This window comes from Ischnura elegans, chromosome 8 (assembly GCF_921293095.1).
Source record: "Ischnura elegans chromosome 8, ioIscEleg1.1, whole genome shotgun sequence".
Lineage (NCBI taxonomy): Eukaryota > Metazoa > Arthropoda > Insecta > Odonata > Coenagrionidae > Ischnura > Ischnura elegans.
In genome coordinates this window covers 88,567,814-88,585,562 of record NC_060253.1, presented here as the reverse complement: position 1 = coordinate 88,585,562, position 17,749 = coordinate 88,567,814, and the positions used below count along the sequence as shown (strand labels likewise).

Genomic DNA, 17,749 nt, shown 5'->3' with positions numbered 1-17,749 from the left:
GGCGCGCGTGAGGTTTTTTTAATGCTTACGACACCGCTCAAGGTTGGACTGTTACTTTACTTCATGTTTGTGGGAGACGTCAGTGATCATTCTATTCTCGATTATTCGGTCATCGAATGACATATTTCGCACACGTCATCACTAACTTGCCTCACGATCATTCGTCAGCAATTGTTTTGCTATAATTAGGAACTAGTTACAGTGTATTCCTGTTAATTGGGACACATCGTGATCGGTACATGTTGACCCAAATTATCGACTGCACATTTTCTCCGAAGAATTCCTTATGTATACATTGCGAACTCTAGTCATCTGATGCAAACTCCTATTTTATTTGTTGAGCATAACCTGTCATTTAGCGTGTCCTCCGCGGTACGCATCGATAAAGAAATAAATAGTATAAAGTTTATATTACAAACCACATTTATGGTACAAATACGATGAATATCCTTGGCCTTGAATATCTGGATGGTAGAGCAGTGTTAACGCTGAGCTTTTCATCACTGAAGCATTCATTGAAACTATCCTTATGATTCAAATTGCGGTGCGAGAGATAGAAAGGATAGGTGCCCAGAATTAAGTCAATGGTGGAGGAGGCTGTACTAAATCGATTTTTAGTTCTTAAATCCATTTATACCAGAAGGTATTTAGCCGAGACTAAAGATGAGTAGTCCGTTTAACGGCTTCCCATCCTAATTAACCGTTGAAAAGTCAGTAAGAGTTGCGATCAGTTTCTAATCTTGTGGACTTCTCGCAAATAAGCGGATACACCTAGAGTCCTGTAGACCAACTAACTGGATTCTTCTATACTAGAATATATCCCTTTAATACGTGGCTAGAGCTCATGGGAGCTGCTGGAAGTGAATGAGTAATTGACAAAAGTTAGTTGATGATATCTAGCGGTCATTGTATTACTATGCAGCAATTTTATGGTCATAATTGAGAGCCTTGTTCTACCTGGACTTCGTTGTGGAAAGGGTTGGGAAATTTAAGCATAATCGAGTGTTGAGTTGTCGAATTCTGGCCGTAATTGTAGAATTGAAAACGGCTCTGTTGGGTTAGATCAGCTTTAAGAGACCGAAATGTGCTGGTAAGCTTTTCTGTTAAATGTGTAAGGGCTCTAAAGAATCTTTTGTAGAAGTAGTTCTGGTATTGCATAGTTTTACGGAAAAAGATTAAGGTAAAAGGACAGTTCTCTGAAATCTCGGAAGAATTCTTGTATTAAGTGTTATATTGTTATAATATTTCAAGTATTCAATTCGTAAGTACCCTATAAAGGAACTTCTTAAGGAATATTTTGTTTCTGTAAAATTACTGTTACGTGTCATTTTTGAATTCTTCAAGACAGGAATTAACTCAGGTTTTGCCTTCCTCCACACGTTACCAACGGAACACTTCGAACTCTTTCATTTTTGGCCTCGTCTCAGTCGTCTCTCATTTTCAGGCAATTTGTTTCGCTCAATTTGCTTCACTCAGTTTCGCTATACGGTGATTCCCAAATTGCTAAGGAACCATCCGGCTAGAAATGACTCCCATGGCTCCAGTAATTAGTGTGATGGGTGCTAATCAGGGTGTATCGCTCCCATAAAAGTTCATCTTAGAGTTCACGAGCAAATCGTGGGCGCAATGTCTTCCGTTACCAATGTTGCAAAGCTTAGTGAATCATGGTGAGGTGTCATTATGCCGGATTCTGGGGCTCATTGCATGGAAAAATATCCGCCTATACATTCCCTTCTTGGATGTTCAATGGAAAGACATCTACCACTTCTGGAGTTGTCGTGCATTTCACTCAAATTCTATACATATCCACGATGCCTTTCAATTGTTCATTCCAACTTCGAGAGCACAGGCGAGCAAGAACAGAAAAAAATCATGCGATTAACCAACATTTTGCTATCAATCAGTTAATATATTTGGGCAATTTAAAAACTCCCACAAGTTGGGCTTAAGAGTAATATCCTTCACTCACGATTTTTGCAGAGTTTCGAAGCAAGTTCCTAGCCTCTTTTTTTCTGTCGACGTGTATAGCTTTTAATGAGGTCACTGTGAATTCCTTAAATGGGATTCCGAAAGTATTATTCGTATAATCGCTATTAGATGATGTACTAGCGAAGAATTCGAATTATCCTTGATTGTAATCAGAATAAAGTACCTATATCGGATTTAGTGCTTTCTACTCGGACGGCTTACTCCATCCTTATGAAGGAATCCACATATTTGAATTCAATAGAATTTTTAATGACTTCTCTGGTTCCACTTAATTCTTTTACTAATGGTGCGTTTGATGCTATTACATCATTTTCAACTGCCCATTGTAACACCTCGTGTCGTTAGCGTATAAACTTTAAGCTACATAAGCTACGTTAGCTTATATGTTAGATAGTTAGTTACCGTAGGTTTCATCTTTGTTGAGGTTTTCCGTATATCAAAGAATGGAATAATTTATTCTGAATTATATGTGGTAAATATTATTTCACCACGATTTTATCACGTGAAATTGCACCGTTAATTCTGGTATTCCATGATATAAAGGAATTACACCAAGTATGGCCCGAAACCATGATTTAAGGTTTTCTATCAAAAATTAAAGTTACATTTAATTATATTATACTGTGCAGTGTTAAATATGCGAAATTATGAGTATCGCTAATTACATTTTTGCAAATTGTGTGAAATTTATTATTTATACTTGTTCGCACGTGCTGTTAAAGTCGGAAGACGGGTTGAAATGTTTCTCTGTTTTTTTTTCAAAATATCTTTGCTTTTTATTACATGGATTCTCATTTTGTCTTGAATTTAGTTTCGTTAATTTTATCCAGTTTTAATTTCTTCCCCTTTCATATACGTATTACGACTTGATTCCGCCACGTTCTTTTTTATTTTTAGTCCCTCCCCTGCGTTTTGCCGTATGCATAATGATGATACTGTAACGGGTGTAAGTTGGAAACATTGAATCGCTTGCGTCGGCCATTTTTTATATCGAACAGAAATAGCCATCTGCGATGACTTGAATGTTTTATCAACATGCTAAATCCTTTCGGGGTCCTCTGTTCAAGTCCTGGAGAGCTGTGTTTTTAGGAGCTTAGCACCAATGGCTAAAAACATTCAGGTTGGATATTTTTAATTCTCTACCAAAATTATACGAGTGGCAGCATATTGACTAATATTTTTTGTGGGACACAGCAGTATTATATTGTTCCAATGTTTATCGTGAAGGCATATTCCTTCTTGCTTAATTTATCACGTTTAAAATCAAATAGTCATTCCTGTGATGATAAGATTAGAGTATAAAAATATCTTCCTCTGATGAACTCAAGAGTTATTTTTGTCACAGTAATAAATACGTCTTATTGTGTCAAGGACTAGTAAATAAACATGTATTGTCTTTACCTAATATTTTTTATGAAAGGCTCTCAGTAATGGCATTTCGTGTGTGCATCTACTATTCTTTACTTGTTCTCATCATTTTTATTGTATTTCATCGATAAATAATCTGGTTCTGCAAAGTCGACTTTTCTCTTCTATTTTAATAATTGCGTATGCTGTGCATATATAAAGTGGGAAAGTAATTCATTGATTGGGTGATTGACACAAATTAGTAGCCCAAATTGTATTATTTGTGGGTATATGGAATATTGGACGTAAAAGTAAAAAAATATTCATCGGGAGAAAAAATCTGAAAAGTTGAAAAAGTCGATTAGTTTTCGAGATATATCGACTTGGATTAACATGGGAGCCTTATGGGACTACATTTATTTCGCTTTTATTTCGTACTTTTAAACGTCTGAGGAACAAGATATTCAATGGACATGGACTAGATTTTTTGGTCGATTTTTTGGTGTGGTTGCCATAGCGACGAATTGATATTTAGTATTTTTTATTACTGTTTGAACGCTCTCAATGCTTTTCTTATGGGAAAACTTTAGGAATTTTTTTGACCAACTTGCAATAATCGCACGACATTTTCCTTTGCCAAAAAGGTAGAGAATTCTTTGGTTAATTTTTTGGCTATCTTGGAATTTTCGTACGTCGAAACAGTTCCGAGGAATAAACGATTTCGATTTTACATTGTCGTGATGGGCGAATTTTCAAACACGGATTTCAGCCTTGAGTCATGTGCCATATGAAAATTTGGAATCTTCTGGAAAAACCGTAGAGGGTACTTTGTACCCTCACGTTTAAGCTTACTTTCGCCGTAACCCTCTTGGTTAATTCATAATTAAATTCCGAAAAATATCCTGCACGCGAAAAATCATTGTCGCCATTTTTTTGTGGTGCATACAATCTTGAATATCATAGCAACCATTCCAGCTAGATGAATGAAATTTTTAGGGTAATACTTTTACCAAAATGGTCAACTTTTGCAATGATGACCATGTCGCTCGATCGATTCATGTGCGAGTTATATCGATACCAATCTCCTTGGATACGCTTAAATCGCTAATAACTTTTTTCTAAATCAAGTTACGAATATGAAAGTCATATATAATACTACTGTTAATGTCTTTTCTCCGACAAAAGTTAAATCAAGCGGATCGAGCGATTAGAGTCGAAGTTATGATCGATACAAGGTTGCATTCGATGGAGCCATTTTTCATACCTATTTACATAGTTACGGGGATTAAAATTATAACAATATGTAAGGGAAGAAATGAATTATGCGTACACATAAATTATTTAGATGAGTATTGTTTCCTTACGAAGATATATCAATTTGAATTTATATCTTTTTGTAATAGACCCCCGTAAGAAATACACGCATCGCGTCTATCTACGTCACCAATATAAGAACATAGGCTAAATTTTGAAAGCGGGAATAGTAGAGAAGGCAGGGATAACGGAGTGACCATAGAATTGAAGGGATATCAATAGGATTGCGGATTTTACAGTACAGATGTCAGTATAGTCGAAAGTACGATTCGATTAGCATAGCAAATACGCAAATTGGCATAACTTGATTAGTGTATAAGTTGGACCAATGAAATTTAGTGGATGGGTACATCATGGTATTCCTCACAATGCGAAATGGAAATATGTTTTGTACATAGTCTCACCCTCGATATATATCGAATCTACTTTTTCTTAAAATATATCGAATTGCTATAACATATAGGATTTTACATCCAAGGACATAGTTGACTAGGGATTAAATAGTAGATACCCATAGACTGGATTTTAAACCAATAGCATTGCGGATTTTACAGTACAGATGTCAGTATGATCGAAAAATCGATTCCATTATTATAGCAAATACACAAATTGGTATAACTTGAAAAGTATACCCGTCGGACCAATGAAATTTGGCTAATGTGCACATCTTGGTATTCCTCACAATTCCCAATAGAAATGTGTTTTGTATGTAGCCTAACGTGCGATATATATCGAATATGCTTTTTCTTCAAATATATCGAACTGCTATAACACGCAGGATTTTACAACCACGGGCATCGCTGACCAGGAATTATATAGAAAATACCCATAGACTGGAAGTTGAACCAATGGCTTTGCGGATTTTACAGAACAGATGGCAGTACTATCGAAAGATCGATTCGATTATTACAGCATATACGTAAATTGGCATAACTTCAATAGTGTTTCCGTTGGACAAATGAAATTTGGTGAATGGGTACATCTTGGTATTCTACACAATGCCCAATGGAAATATGTTTTGTATGTAGTCTCACGTTCGATATATCGAATATGCTTTTTCTTCAAATATATCGAATTGCTATAACATACAGGTTTTTACGTCCAACGACATAGTTGACCAGGAATTCTGTAGTAGATGACCGTAGACTGGAAATAAAATCAATGTCATTGCGGATATTGCAGTACAGATGGCAGTGTAATCGAAAGATCGATTCGATAATTATAGCAAATACGCAAATTGGCCTAACTTAAATAGTATATCCTTTGGACCAATGAAATTTGGTGAATGAGTACATCTTGGCATTCCTAACAATGCCCAATAGAAATATGTATTGTATGTAGCCTCGCATTCGATATATATCGAATCTTCTTTTTCACTAAATAATATCGACTTGCTATTACATTTAGAATTTTACATCGACGAGCATTGTTGACCAGGAGGTATATAGTAGGCGACCATTGACTGGAATTAAAATCTATAGCATTGCGGATTATACAGTACAGATGTCAGCATGATCGAAATATAGAGTCGATTACTGTAGGAAATACGCAAATTGGCATAACTTGATTACTATACCTGTTAGGCGAATGAAATTTTGTGAATGAGTACATCTTGGTATTCCTCACAACGACAAAGGAAATATGTTTCGTATGTAGTCTCACATTCGATATATATCGAACTGCGTTTTCACAAATTATAACGATTTGCTATTACATTTAGAATTGCACATCTACGGGCTTTGTTGGCCAGGAATTATAGAGTAGATGACCAATGACTGTAATTAAATCTATACCATTGCGGGTATACATTTGTTGGCAATTATTGGGGACCAGAATTGAATGGAAAGAAATCAATAGTATATGTCTGTAGTAGATGTCTGTTTAGTTGAAATACCGTTACCATTATCAAGGCAATTTTGCAAATTGTAATATCTTGAAAACTATTTCTTTAAAACTAAAGAAATTTGGGGAATTTAGTATTTTACAAAAGGCATGATGGACATATATTTTGTGAGTGGTATATCTTTATATATTTATCAAACGAATCTGCGTTTCATTTTCAAGATTCGCCTATTATGGACTTTAAAGTTGAAACATAACCACCAAATCGCCACTATCTTGAAATCTCAGTTCAATTTTGTCTCAATGCTATACTTAACCTATCCAAACAATGAATTATCCGTCAAATGAAATCCCATTGAACATTATAAATCTTTTATGAGTGAAAAATTAAGATCCTTTCCCATTAAAAAAAACGGCGGGGAAATTTGTGAATATTTGAAAAACTTATGGACACAATACTCGACAACAGGTGACACAACAATGTTCCCACCCCCCTAATTACCCGCTTGAAGAATTCAAGCACCCATCCACTCGTTTACCTATATACCCTCGGCTAAAAAAGTAGCAATTACTTACGATTTTTGCTTGGTCTTCGACGAAAATTCCAAGCTTTAATTTTTCTTTCGTCGTTGAAAGCATTGTACGTGGTCCTCATGATTTCAGTAAATTGGATAGAAAGCGTAAAATTAGGAAAACGAATTACCGACAACGGACGGTCTCAGATTTCCTATTATCCTTGCATAATATCAAAATTACGAATATCGGCTGTAGTACTTCCCAGGCGACATATTCTGTCGTTTTTAAGGAATCTTATGTATTGAATAACAACGGCGATATATTAGCGTAAGTACCTGGGTTGTTGTCTTGGCTGTCAATCTGAAAAGAGTCCATCCGCTCGTAATACCGATTATAAGTTCTCTTAAAGAAAATGATAAATTAATCCCTTTGATTTTTCTTTAATTGGTTACCAATATCTCCAGCAGAGAGTAAAAATCGAATAACTCATTCGGCTTGAATGTATCCTAAATTTATTTTATTGTTATATTACCTTCTCTATATCATTGGTCCCACTATCCTCCCGAAGGAATTTCCACGATATTTCCTTCATTTACAATGCCTTAAATGGCAAGTTCCGATCCTCAGATATGCTGCCTTTCTTTTCACTCCACATTCCCACCCGCGCCGTCCGTAATAACCACCTACTACACCAACCTAAATTCCGTCTTTCTCTCTCTCAGAGATCACTTTTTTACAGACTCCCTACCTCCTTCAATTCCATTTCGAGTACTCACCCTTCCCTGGATCTTTCAATGCCCATAAAATTATTCAAGAGGCAACTTCGAAAAGCCATCTACTGAATCCCTTTTTTTTCCTTTTTTATATCCTTTTTATAGTTTTTTTTATAGTTTATATTTGTTAAAGCTGCAGATTTTATGTTTTGTATTCAATGTAAAGGCCATTATGGCTGTGTTTGAATAATTTAATAAATAAATAAATAAATAAATAAATTGCATATGAAGTTTCGGAAAGCCATCTTAATGGGGTACGTCCATACATAAAGTTATTGGGCCATGTTAAGCATAGTTCAATTCGGGACTCGCTTAATCTCACAGCAATGGAATCCACTGCATGATATTTTTTTGATAAGTTTTACACTTTGGTCTTACGATATTACATTTTGGCCTTCCTTAAATGATCATTTGATTAACTTCAAAAATGTTTTTTTGCTTGATAGTTATTATTTATTTGTCGCTTTATAATTATATTATAAATAAAATCTTTATATTTTCAAAGATGCGTTCTAGCCACCTTACACATGATTTTTAGACACAGTGCTTTCAAAAAGACATTCTACCATGCTATTGGTATGCTTGCTAAGGGAAAAATTTTATTTAACATGCCTTCTTCCCATTGTTAGCGGTATTTTGACGTTTCGTCCGCTTGAGCTATATTTTCTTTCTGATTCTCTTTAGTCATGCAAGTCTTAAATCATTAACGTGCTGCATTCGGCACTTATTTTAAATATCCCTCCTTTTCTTGTGTTTCGCCACGGGAGTATTGCGAGCATCTGCAAAGAAAATTATTAAGTCCAGAGACCATTACGATAAAACCGCTCTCGTGGCATTTTTCGTACCAGTGAGAAAGAGTCTGAGTGGTCATTCTTTCTGATGCTGTTACTTAACATTGCTCGGTGCGTAATTTTCGTGGCAAATGCGCGGTAGTACTATAATTCTCTGCTGTGCGAGCCTAAAAATCACTTAGCATCCTCTGTTTACCGCAGTGACGTATTACAACGTTAATCTCGCGATAAGTCCACGATATCAGTTCTTCTGAATCTAATCTTATTGCTATTGAATGAAATTTCAAAATTAAATTAAATGACGCAGAGAAATTTATTGGAAAACGAGTGTCGATTCATCGGCATCGAATTTATACGCATTTATATTAGGCAACCATGAACAAATTGAACGAAAAGATTAGTTCTCTAAGAAAAAGGATCCGGTACTCTTATTCAGAAATGTGTATCGATTGCATATAGATCCATCGGGGAATGCCAAAGAGAGGAAAGCAGATACTGTACAGCAGTCGATAAGTTTTTGTTCTTAATTCGGAGAAAATAAGAGTCATCAATAGCAAGAGCTTTGACATATTTTCTATGTTATGTGCTCATGGAGTACTAAAGAGGCTGAGCAACTATTCCTCCGTTATGAAAAAATATGACACCATGATTGTTCATGAAAGTGTTTTGACGTATTAATACAATCTTTAGCTGGGTTTCGTTAGTCATAACTGCCGTTCTTGAAATAGCTTGGCCGCACGGTGAATCATAGTGAAGTTCGATACACTTGAGCTTGCATCTTATACGGAGGGAATGTAAATCTAGGAGGTCAGATAGTCATCTAGTCGTCTCAGGATGAAAAAATAATGAAAATATAATGCTTGTTATGTCTGTTGGGCAATTTTACCTCTCGGTTTTATCGAAAAAAAATACGCCGTTGCAATTGAAGAGAACACATCGCTAGTGGTAAGGCGGTCATAGTTTACCTTGATTTCCTGACGCATGAACTACTTTTTACGCTAATTTTGTGAAATTTCCATAGTACTTGGCGTGTTTTTTAATTAAGTACGTTTTGAAATGTATAAAAAACCAGTGAAATTTTTGTAACAATTTTATATTTACATAAAATCCCACACTCTTAACAACATGTTCAGATAATTTTCGTAAACATAAATGCACTTATCGAATTGAACAACATGTTATTGTATACCGCCATTATACAAAATTGCCGACTGAGTTTACAACTGCTTAAGTTCGATTGACTGCATGTGGGCCCGTGTTTTGGGACAGGAAAGGGGTTATGCCTGCCAGTCTTTTGCCTCCTGTTGACTCAATGAATGCTGTGAGATATATGTGAGGCCTTAAATAAATTTCTCCGTGCAATTTAGAACAAAAGACGAGGAACAGTGAGTAACGGGATCGTTTTGCTGCAAAACAAATGGCCGTCCACACGCAGCCGATCGAACTCAAAATCTCATTGCATCATTTGGTTGGAAACAATTTTATCATCATCCATACAGTCCCCTCCTAGTGCCAAGTGTTTACCACGTTTTTTTTTTAATCTGAAGAAACACCTAGGAGGTCAGCAACATGATGACAATGAAAGCGTAAAACAACTGTTTTACAGTAGCTGTTAAGTCTCGCGACAATTTTCTATGGTAACGGTATTCAATATTTTGTGGTTCGATATGACGCCTGCCTTCCTATTATCAGAAATTATGTAGAAAGGAAGTCTAAAATGTGGGCTTTCGTGTAAAAATAAAATCGTTACCAAGCGGTTTTTAGTTCTTTTTATGTTTCAAGACAGCACTTATTTAAAAAACACGCCTCGTATGAATGCTATCATATGCCTGTCAAGAATCACCTTAATTTAATGCAAGGATTTTATCAGTACCTGTAACGTATTATGATACCGATCAAACGGGATAGATGCGTCCTCTGAAATCAATGATTCTCGCTAAATTGCTAAACTTAATAATGAAATGAAATGATGAAAATATGATACTGCGATAATTATGCCTCAAAACCATTTTTTTAATACGAAAAAAGTTTCTCTGATACCAACAAAAATAGTCGTTATATCAGCTGTACCAAGCATTGTAAAAATTAATTTCGGATTTACAACATGAATGATTTGAAAATATTGTTTGCTTAAATTTCTGCTGTTATCCAAATCTTTAAGGTTGGTATAGCTAAGTGAAGGTTGATCCCTCCCCGGAATAATTGTAAGTTCAAGCGTGTGAATATTACACATTCAGGGGAGATGTGCCAGTTCCTTTCCGTGAGCTATCTCGTTTTTCGGCTATTATTATTTGAGGGTGTCCAAAGGTTTTAACCGGGTTTTGATCCAAAAACCCCTCGATCAACACCCAAGAACTCTACCATATGTACTACCACGCTCCCCTTGAACACTTGAATGCACGAAAAAATAAGAATAAATGGATTAATTATTACGCCTGGGAGCAAGGGGAAGGGTTCTTACTTTTAATTAAATCCTCGTCGTTTAAATGTATTAACGGTAAATCTTGGCGCCGCCATGAAAGGCAATTACTTTCCCTCCCATATTTCATGTCCTGAACAATCATGCCCTCTCACCCGTTACTTTCTTCTTTTGTGGTCAACATTAGTAACTCATTCAGAGAAGTTGTAATTTTATGGATAGGAAAACTTGCGCTCTCTTCGAATCGTAACTCTTCTTTATAAATTGTTTTTCTCATGAAAACTCTGAAAAATAACGGATGTCTTTATTAGGCGAATATCTAATGAAAGAGGGTATACTTTTGATAAATAAAACAGTTTATTTATAACCACGGTCCCCTTCTCACTCTACTGAAAAGAACAATTTTAAATCTTGCATTCTTTATACCGCAGGAACTACTGAATAAGAATGCAAGGCAATCTCTCCGTATGTATCTAAAAATTAGAACTAGCGTAAGAAATCATATATATAAATCTATCCCTGTATTTCAAAAAAGTAAATTTGTCCTCAAATTTTTACGAGGACTTCATTGATTCAAATGAGCCTGAGTTTTATTAGGCCGCAAATATATCGATTCACCTTTTCGACTTAGTTTATGTATGAACCTAGTGTCAAACTTTTTATGCCTTGAAGATAATAACGCTTCACATATCGAGATTGTCTCTTTTGGGTGTATGATGAGCATTTAGAAATATTGTTTCACGCAATAAATTATCCAGCGAAAAGCATTTGTATTCAAGCATTGGTTTTTTTGCTTTCTAATTCGAAGATGGGTCTCTGATAGGTAGCTTCACTACTTTATTAGGCCTTTCTTCCAAAGTAAATAAGGATGAATTCTTATTTTCATACGACAAGGAAGCGAAACAAAGCGTCGACTCTATTATATGTGTAATTATTTGACGAATTTGTCCTTGAAAACCCCGTCGACCAATGCTTCTATTTATAGGTGCACGTGTTTTTTTTCGGTTTCGACCACCGATAACAATCAGAATTCCTTTCGGCGAGCGTATCTCGATCCCATCTCTTTCCCTTTCGATGACTTCACTTCAGAGGGCACTTGAGGGGAGTCATGATGCCTGCCAATTTAGGAACTCGAGAGTCCTCGATACTTCCGTGGAACTCTGTCCCAAGTGCTTGAAGTCTTTATAATGAAACCACATTCGTAGAATCCATTTCCTTCGTGATAAATCAGAAACCCCCTTGATTTTTTTGTCTTTCATCATTGACCATGTTCCAACGCGTGGCTATGATAGGCTCATATATTCAAATACGAGTACAATACGGTTGCTATCGGAACCAGTACAATTTACCCCAATTATGAGAAGAATTTCAGTAGCACATGTACATTTAATTGCAATGCCGCCAAGAAGACTAATTAAGAATTAAAATGAATTATTATTATGTTAGTTATTATTCAGACGATAATTATGAAAACATGCTTAAATCGCATACATTTTTCTATTGTTATTTTAGTATTGGAAGGTGTGTTAAGCAGTGTTAAGAGAGGCTATTCGACTATAAAAAATTATTTCAATGCGAATGAACCAAATTGGTATCTAGTGTTTAAAAAGTTGCATATCTTTTTGTAAATATTTGGCGAGTACCACTAATCCATGGATCCTCTTAACGGCTTTTTTTGTCACAATTAGTGTCAGAAAGCTCGAGGTAATTTCTCAGTACAGCTGTAGTTGGGTTGAATTCTTGGGGACTGAGCGCAAGTATCGGCTAGTATATGTTCGCCAAAATTACGGTAAACTACAGTACCTTCTGCATTCTGTCACTTTTGTCGTATTGATTAGAAATAATCTCCTTTCAAATAATGGTAAGAATTACATGTTGATGTTAGAACTAGCAGTAACACGGCATTTCAAAATATCTCTTATTTCGTTCTCATGGGCAGCAAAATTTTACTCATTCTTGGAAGACTTATTTCTTCTTTACTTACTCAATAATTGGAAATTTGAATAACTCGATGTATTCCTATAGCATACAGATTTAAATCAAGTTCCTTTTTAAAGAAGACACTAGATATTTATTACCGACTGATTCAGACTTCCCGTGTCATCATTAGTGATAATTTTATAGTTCTCAAAAGCTAATAATCATCATTTCATTAAAAAAAAATTTTGGTATGGAATACTTCATGAAATAACAAAAATTCCACGCGTAAAGCTTCCCAGTTGCAACCTTGCTTGCAGCCGACTAAGTAAGCAAATTAAAAATCGAGAACTCACTTTGATGAAGATAACATCAAATCCATTCCGGACAGCATCATGGCTGCCCACTCACGAAGTAAGAAAGGACATGAGAAACAACAGACGATCGTAGCCCGCATTACCCTCAATTCACCTCTATTTCCTTCGGCTTGCAAACTCGGAGGGAGATGCGAAAACTCAATTTGCATAACAATGGTGTGGGGAGGTTCCCGAAATAGCCGCCTGGGTAGGAATCTACTCCTCAGCCATGTAAATGTATCGCACTCGTCTTTATGTCATATAGGGTACATTTTATGTAGGGTATCATGAAATAATGACGAAAGTACTGACTGTAGTAGCCGATACGAAGCCATAATAACGACGCTTATTTGTTGTTTTTAATAATTATACCAATGTAATCTGCGTACTATAGACGAGGATTTTCGATGCTCAAATAAAATAATGTGTTAGAGTTTTTTCAGATGGTGCCCGATCCTGGATTAAGTACCTTGAGGAGGGTACTTCAAGTTCAGCACTCCGTCCGTCGGAAGGGACGTCAAGCTGTGGTCCCCTAGGCGCCTTTCGTTAGGAATAGGCTAATGTCGACCCCAGGTTTCTCTCTTGCCGCGCGACAAAGAGCGCACATAATTAAATTTATTAACTATCTACAAAAACTGTTTGAAACGACAAATTCGAAAAAGAAACATAAACTGTAATTAATTCTCTTTTGATTCAAACCATGTCCTATTATGACAACCCTGTATTTTATAGGTTATGATGTGGTATTATCGTTGTGCCATTGAATATGTTGTAAGCGTCCCCAAATGCTTCATCTGAGATTTGAACACCATAACCTCCATTTAGCAGTCAGGCTCTCTACGTCAGGCCACCTCGCTTCCTTTGAAGAGCAATTAAAACGGCATATTTTGAAATGTTCGTATAGTATGATCTGAGTATGAGAACGGAGATTTCCGCGGTGTGCGATGAAATTCTTTATTCCCGGGTAACACCGCGGCGATGGCTGTGGCGATGACAACAGTTTCGCTGGTATTACTGCTAGCGTCTTCGGGTCGACGATGGCAGAGTTTCTCAAAATAATAAACAATGCGATCTCATTAATCCGACACATATGCAGCCATGGCATATCCGGATTATCGAGAACGCCGGATTACGGAAAGCTTTCTGGAAACAAGCGAAATGAACAAAAACATTTAAGGTATGATTTTTCAATTAAGTACATATATGTGGCGCCTTCCTATCTGCATAAGGTGTGAGTCAATGTAATGAGTCAAATTAATAACAACGTTTATGGTCGATAAAAGCAGAGTAAGCCCTGGAAGCCTCTGTGAATCTGCAAAGAACACCTTTGTATACTTAATAATAAAACAAATAATTACTCTTTTTTGGAAAATCTTTTATTTAAAGCTGACGAAATTATATTAGCCATAGGGAGGTCGTCAGCCCTGCACACCGGATTACGGGACGTGTCGGATTACCTCAACGCCGGATTGCAGAGATTTGACCTGCAAGCTACCGACGCGGTAGAGACCGAAAATGAAGAATTCCATGTTCTTAGCATTTCGGACCAACTAATTTAATAGGTTATATTGTGGCCTTATTGTCGTAATTCCATTGCATTTAGTCGAGTGTACGCTCTGGGTATATCGATAGGCATTCGCGGAGAATATACACTTCCACCCCTAAACCATTGCTCCGCTCCAAACTCACCCCCTTCCACTCTCGTCGTCTCTTCTCCAGCTTCCCCCCCCCTCTCCTCCAAAAAGAGCACTCTGATCACGTGACCGGTCTGCCGGCGCGACGTAGCAGACGTGCCTGGAGGGCCAACCCCCGTCCCCACCCCCGCCTCCTCTCTTTGTATTTCTCTCTCGCCACGGATTCTATTTTCGCTCCTCGAGGGGGAGGGTTTGAGGGTGGCCTCCGTCGCTTTTGCGGATTCCGTCGTGTGGAGGGAGATGAAATTCCCTCCTCCTCTCTGGACACTCACTCCCAAGCGAGCAATCCCAACAGCCCCCGCGCGCGCGCCTACGTTCGCCGACCCCACGCTTCCTGTATACTTCGCGCGAAAAGTTCTTTATTTAGATCTTAATTTTTTATGCGATTGTATTCTTACATCGTCAGTCGATCTGTGCTATGAACTGATGATTTCAGGTTTAACGTCGTGAAATCTTTCCAATATGGAAATTCGAAGAATATACTTTGTTTACATCAAGCGGCACAAAAATTCGTAATCAACTCTTATTCCTCTTGAATATGAAAACGTGGAAAGCAGTTGGAGTAAAAATAAATTTTGCAGCGTTGTCAAGTGTTGTTTACTTTTCAATGTACTGCGTTATTATAAAATTTTATTCCAAATGAGGTTGGTTGCCTCAGTAGGCGGATTTAGAGAGGGGGAAGGGGGCACGTTCCCCCTCTCCCCAGACGCTAAAACACTAGACAAGATTTTTAATGCAGTTGTCATTACGTTCGTTTTATTTGGTTTATTACGGAGCCTTAATGATTTAATTTAATGTGAATAACTTTCATATCAAAATAAAGAGAATATGTCATATAGTAATTTTTGTGTTTTGTTTTTAATCTTAAATATGAGAAGACCTGTCAGACCCTTGTGCCCCCCCCCCCCCCACCCCCCCCAGAAAAAAATCTTTGATCCGCCCCTGGTTGTCTCTCTATTTTATGTTAATAATCATCCCTTGTTCCATGGAAGCTCCTCAAACCGCATAATTTTGGGCTTCGTGTTGTTGAACGCAAGAGGAACAATGCACAGAAGAGCCCTGACCCCACGGTCTCCTCCTTATGCGGGTAACTCCGCAATCGATTCGGTTTGATCCAATTAACAAAAGCGCTCTTTGTACGTACTCCCCCACTCACTCCTAATGCTCCTCTCGCGCATTTCCTCTCTTCGAGGTTGCATTCGTTCGAAAATGCGGTGAGTGGTCTGAGAAATTTTACGTGTCCTGGTCGTCGTGCAGTAGGAAGGATATAATGGCTTCCTCTCCTTACTTACTGGGGTCTCATGAGCCGTTTCTCGACTCAAACTTTGTCTTTTTCTTCCTTATTTTTTATTCTTCTTTTCGAACTTTCTTCTTTTACTCCTATCCCAACCTTAGTGGGAATATAACTTCCTTCTCGCGCTCGAAATTCTTCGGGAAATCACGGAAGGTGGACCTCTCTGATATAGTAGGGCATAGAGTCTTGGATTTAAGTATCGATCATTTGGCGAAACTGCCCTCTTTGCTTAAAAATCATAAGTTGGTAAGAAACTAAATATCTACCCTTTTATCGGCTAAAAACTTTAGAGAAGCACATTTCACTTTTAAAATTACTGTTGTAAGCAGTGCTTTGAAAAATGTCCGTCGTTTTAAACAGCAACAAAGTAGTCTTTTCTCTGAATCAGAGGCTTAGTAACCATGATCTCCGTTTCCAGTACCATGAAGTAGATTTGAAACGCCTATCTTATTCGGGAATCACTGTTTGCTATTTGCCTTGCAGTATGATGGCTTGGTGGTGTTGTTGGTGGCATACGTAATCGGTAAACGGAAAATCTGGATTCGATTCCCAACATTTTTACTCGGCGAATTTCGCCCATGGTGTAGACGTACAGTGTAGAAAGTACATGCGTCTATATCTTTGCGTCTCTGCACGTGACTGCGTTCTAAGTTACTTGTTACATGCAGTGCTCCGATTTTTTTTATGGATAACTACCCTTAACTGTATCATGACGCAACTCCGGCCGTGGTCTTAAGATTATAATGGTTGGAAGTTACAAAAGAGAAAAGCATCTCAGAATAAAGGTCAGTTAAATTAGTGGTCTTACCTGGAAGAATCAGTCCACTTCGGTTTTCATGCTCCGCCAAATTTTAGCTGACGTTATAAACGCAGCCCTGATGGTTGTGAACTGTTTACATGATTAGTATAACCACATTTTTGTCTGAGGTTGGCCACGAAAAAATGAGTGTCAGGCGGCCCGCTCCACTTTTCCTTACCATTATTATTAACAATTACATTCTTTTGAAGCTTTTACATTTATTAATCATTTGCACCTTTGTGGAAATTTTTCGGGGAATAAGGTTTGATTTTTGAGCGATAATAGCGTTTCGATATAATAATTTCTCATCATCAGATTAGGAACCTCAAAGACCACAGGGAAATATGATTTAAATTATACCTTACTATTAAGTTCTACGTGGATGATAAAAAGAATTATTTCAACATGTAAATTTCACAAAATGTGAATACGGTTAATTTTATTACAAATTTTTTGGATCAACCATGTAAATATTTGTTTTTTTGTCACTTTTTTCTTATAATCCTATGTTTTTTATTTTGTAAGCACTATTTACGAAATATAAATTTTCTCATTTCTGGACCAATCCTCCATAGAGGTGCGGATTCAAATTATGATGATAATATAAACAATTATTACATTCATGAAATGAACACTCTATATATAGATATCGCTAATGTAAATCGTTTTAAAGTTGTCACATCAATTCATTCCTAAAA

The 17,749-nt window shown here is 36.9% G+C and overlaps 1 protein-coding gene across 3 annotated transcripts in view; it reads left to right on the top strand.

The window, feature by feature from the left end:
* Positions 1–17,749, top strand: part of LOC124164048 (CYFIP-related Rac1 interactor B) — a 211,033-nt gene that overhangs the window by 18,960 nt on the left and 174,324 nt on the right. The window lies entirely within an intron of this gene.